Consider the following 4,468-nt stretch of genomic DNA (forward strand, 5'->3'; position numbering starts at 1 on the left):
ACTGTCTCTAGGACTGGTAGAAACCTTGCCGGGCCTGGTGGAGGTCACCCCATCGCAGATCAGTCCTAGAGTTTACTCGTCTCCCTTCTCTTTAAGCGCTTCGTTTGAGATCCTGAAAGATCACTCTTTCCACTTCAGAGCACAGCTCCTTACTCCTGCCTCAACTTGCCTCCTCGCTAAATTACCTGGAAACTCCTGCCCCTCCATTTCAGGTAGTTTACCTACATCATTTGGCCTGCTGTATCAGCATGAGCCCCCAAGGCTACATCACTCTTCCCCCACAAAGTGGCATCACTTTGTGGCAGGGTGTCTGGGGGGGGGGAAAGGAGGGGAAAGGGTCACATTTGCATAAAGTGGAGGTATGGGGAAATTTCCCTAAGGAGCCCGGGTGCCTTCTGGGGGTGAAAGTAACCCAGACCCAGTGCAGAGATTCCTTTCCCAAACCTATTGTAGAGACCACATGGCTTTAGGACTGTAATAAAGGGCTACAGGCAGGGGATAGGAGACACAGAGAGGGGGCTGACTCTGTACCATCTAAAGTGACAAAGAAAGCAGGATCTGGGTCCAGGATACAGCCACCACCAGACATGCGCTAACTGGGTTCTCCTGACAGCAAACCACCACCCTCAGGAGGGAGCTGTATGAACAAACCAGCAAGCTGCCCTTTCAACAGCTGGCCCCAGGGTTGCCAACCTCAGATATCATCTGGGGATTGAGGAAGCCACTGTTGGAACCACTGGCTTCAGGGGTACACCGACCTCCTGAGAGACGCACCTGTGACAAAGAAGCTTCCTACCATGCCTCCTTCCCCACTTGCAGGAGGCCGGAATTCGGCTCACATCTGATTGGTGGAACCTAAATTACATAGCTGCCAGGAAGTCTGGGAAATGTAGTTTTTTTTTTATTTATTAGCGTCAGCTACACAAAAAGGCATACTGAACGGGGGCTCACTGAAATAGATGTTGAACAACCATTCCCATCATGGCTCCCCTGTTTGAAAACGTTCATTGCCTCTCCATCTGGATCACACTCTTGAGGGAAAGCAAGGCCTGGGTCTACGATACAAAGGATTCCAGCAATAAGTCCAGCTGAAGACTACAGACCCTGGGGAGACAGGGAGATGTCACAAGATGTTCTTGGACCTTCTTGCACTCTAGTCATGTTCTGTGGATTGGAAAAAGCCACTGTGACTTCCATACATGTGTTCACCTATGTTTCAAATATGCCAGCAGTAGTGATTCAAAAAATATAAATCACATAAAAACCTTTTTCACAGATGCCCTGTTCCTCACCCACAGACCCCACTCTGCTGGAATGGGAATATGATCTCCCTCCTCTCTTGCCAATTCCTACTGATCATCTGAGACTCAGCCCAGCCCATCATCTCCACTGCCCCTGGCAAGTGATTCTTTCCGATCTCCTCTGGTGAGGGTAGATAACTGGCTCACTTTGTGCAAGGCTCCATGAGGTTTGTACACTTATCATCCTATTTTACAGATGAGGACACTGGGCCACATATGACCTTGTGACTCAATCCCAGGCAGCAGTCTGGCTTCAGAACCCATGTCCTTGGCCAGCACTCACATTTCCTCTTACCCTATCTATTATTATACTGTCCACCCTGCTATTTATCTATGTATCCATCTATAAATCAATCTGTGACTCCATAAACAACCAATGTCTTTCTATGATGTTAAAATGGAAAAAGAGAGGCACCTGGGTGGCTCAGTCCGTTGAGCGTCCATCTGCGGCTCAGGTCATGATCTCGCATTTCATGACTCCGAGCCCCACGTCTGGCTTGCTGCTGCTGTCAGCACAGAGTCTGCTTCAGATCCTCTGTCCCTGACTCTCTGTCCTGCCTCAGCCTGCACTCTTTCTCTCCAAAATAAATAAAACAGTTTAAAAATAAATAAATAAAATAGACAAAGAAAACGTCAAAAGGTTTCCCTCTCTTCCCAACACAATGAAAATTCCAGGACCAGGGTCCAAGCTGTTTGATCTTTCCTTGTCTCACTCTCCGCTGTCTGTTAACACAGGGATTATTTTCTCCTTCAACAGAGAATACCACACTAAATTACAGAGCAGACTATGAAATTGCTACCCTCAGCTCTCTTTTTTGCTTGTTTTCTCTAAAATAGATTCTTTCTGTTGGCTGTATAAATACAAGACAGAACCCACCACTGCTTTGAAATCATGTGGGCAAGTGTATCAGCAGCTCTGAGCCCTGCTGCTGCAGATCTCCTGGCCGGGAGCCACAGAGCCCTCCTCAGGAAAGGATGGGGCTCCTGGGAACTCCAGCCTGGGAACTGCATTCTCATGCAAACATTCACGAGAGTGATAGTGGAGAGAGCCTGACATTTCCTTGGGAATCAGAACGTGTTTCCATATCTGTTTTTACTTTTACTGTTTATTACCCTAACACTGAAGACACTTGCCCACAATTCCTATGGGTCAGTACGTGGGAGGCTTATACTAGCCAATGGTCCTGCTCTAAGTCCAATAGAAAGCTAGCCTGTCATTCCCTATACAGGGCTGAGAGGGGGGGTCCAGACACTTTGATACCCTGAAAGTGCCAACTTACCCCAGACCCATCTCTCTTCTTGCTCGAACTCCTTTGTGTTCCTTTTCTACTTTAAGTGTTCGATTTCTCCTAGCCTCCATTTGTTTTGGCTCATAAACCAGGCATTTCCTTTTCCCTGTTAAAGGTAACTTATAAAGAAACTCTCTTTAATTGTCTTTCAAGTATGCTGTCCAGGCCCCTATATAGGGAAGTCCTCCCAGACTGGGGAGTGCCCTCCCAAAAGCTTGTGTCCTATGCAGGAAACAGCCAGGGAACAAGTTGGATGGATCAGGCATCACGGCTTTGCAAATCTCCCTTGTGTGACTTACCCATCTGAGACCATCATTTCTTCCAGTAATCACACTATTTTACCAAGGCACATCATCTGTAGGAGATATGAGAAAACAAATCGAACATGCTTAAGGGGCGACTTTTATAACTCATTATTGCTTTAAGACATTTCAATTCCTATTCAGACTAAATGACCCGGTATATCCACAACCATCTTAGAGACTGTCAGTTCAATCTATAGAGAGAGTGGCATGCTGTCAAAATAGTGTTGCACAAATCCTCTAAGGAAAGCCAAAAAAAAAGTTAACATGAATTACAAAAATATTAGAGTCGACGAGACGTGGCACTGAATCCACAGCTGATGTTGACACTGAGCAGCACACCCACAAAAGCCAAAAAGAATCTGAGTTTAGAGTACAGGTTCCCAGCCCTGGCTGCACACTGGAGTCACTTGGCTATTTAAAAAACATGTCCATGTCCACGCCACACCCCAAGCCAATTAAATCAGAATCTTTGGGGGGTGGGTCCCAGGCATGATTACATTTAAACCCCCCACCCCCAGGGATTCCAATATGCAGCCAAGTTGGAAGGCCACTGGTTTAGAACAAGCGGCCCTTGCTCAGAACTACCTAGGTGCTCCTTTTTGGCTTCATCAAGGGTGTAGGGCAGGTAAAGGGCACCACACGCCTGCTCATGCATTCCCCCATGCCAGCCCGACGTGCCAGCTGCCCATTCCACTACTGATGGTGGGAACTCTAGGTAGAGGCGACACTCAGCTGAGGGTGAAGGTTGGTAGATATCAGAGCACTGCAAGCAGGAGAGACAAGGCACGAGCAGAAGAGACGTGAGTGTACCTTCAGCGGCAATCTGTGATGTCTTTACAGGCCCTGCTCCAAAGCGGAGGTGTTGGATCTGCCAATGTGATGTATTGCCACCTGACAGTCAACCGAAAAAGAAAACAGACCTGGAGGGCAGAGGGCACAAAGGGAGCTTCTGAAGTGCTGGGCATGTTCTGCTTCTTGAGCTGGGTGTCGGTTACACTGGCATGTTCAGTTTGAGAAATAAGTCCACTCGCACCTTTATGACATGTATGTGTGATGTATGTACAGTGAGCTTCAGTCAAAACTTTAAAAGAGAGAGAGAGACCCTACTCTGATCAGTGAAAAAAGGTCATAGATGCTGTCAAAAATAAAGAGCCCACCAGCCTGTTTATAGCAGTGTGTTTGATAAGAGCTCTGTATTAGAAACCATCCAAATAATAAGTACTGGGTTGAATTAAGGGTCAGTCATACAGCGGGATACTATGTAGCTATTAAAATTTTACGTTACAGAAGACTATGTCATGACATGGAAAAATGGTCACAATCCATTTAAAATTTTTATTTTTTAAAAATTTTTTAACGTTTTATTTATTTCTGAGAGAGAGAGAGAGACAGACAGACAGACAGCATGAGCAGGGGAGGGTCAGAGAGAGAGAGGGAGATACAGAATCTGAAACAGGCTCCAGGCTCTGAGCTAGCTGTCAGCACAGAGTCCTATGCAGGGCTCGAACCCACGAACTGTGAGATCATGACCTGAGCCAAAGTCAGACGCTTAACCAACTGAGCCACCCAGGTG

General features: G+C 46.8%; 1 long non-coding RNA gene across 1 annotated transcript; it reads right to left on the reverse strand.

Moving 5' to 3' along the window:
- Window positions 1-923: 923 nt before the first annotated feature.
- LOC120248769 lies at window positions 924-3,870 on the reverse strand. The gene is made up of 3 exons (XR_005532679.1): window positions 3,706-3,870; window positions 2,582-2,945; window positions 924-1,104 (listed from the first exon to the last, which is right to left on the reverse strand). It is a non-coding gene; the product is annotated as an uncharacterized LOC120248769 (long non-coding RNA).
- Window positions 3,871-4,468: the final 598 nt, after the last annotated feature.

This window comes from Hyaena hyaena, unplaced genomic scaffold (assembly GCF_003009895.1).
Source record: "Hyaena hyaena isolate Hyena2069 unplaced genomic scaffold, ASM300989v1 scaffold_611, whole genome shotgun sequence".
Lineage (NCBI taxonomy): Eukaryota > Metazoa > Chordata > Mammalia > Carnivora > Hyaenidae > Hyaena > Hyaena hyaena.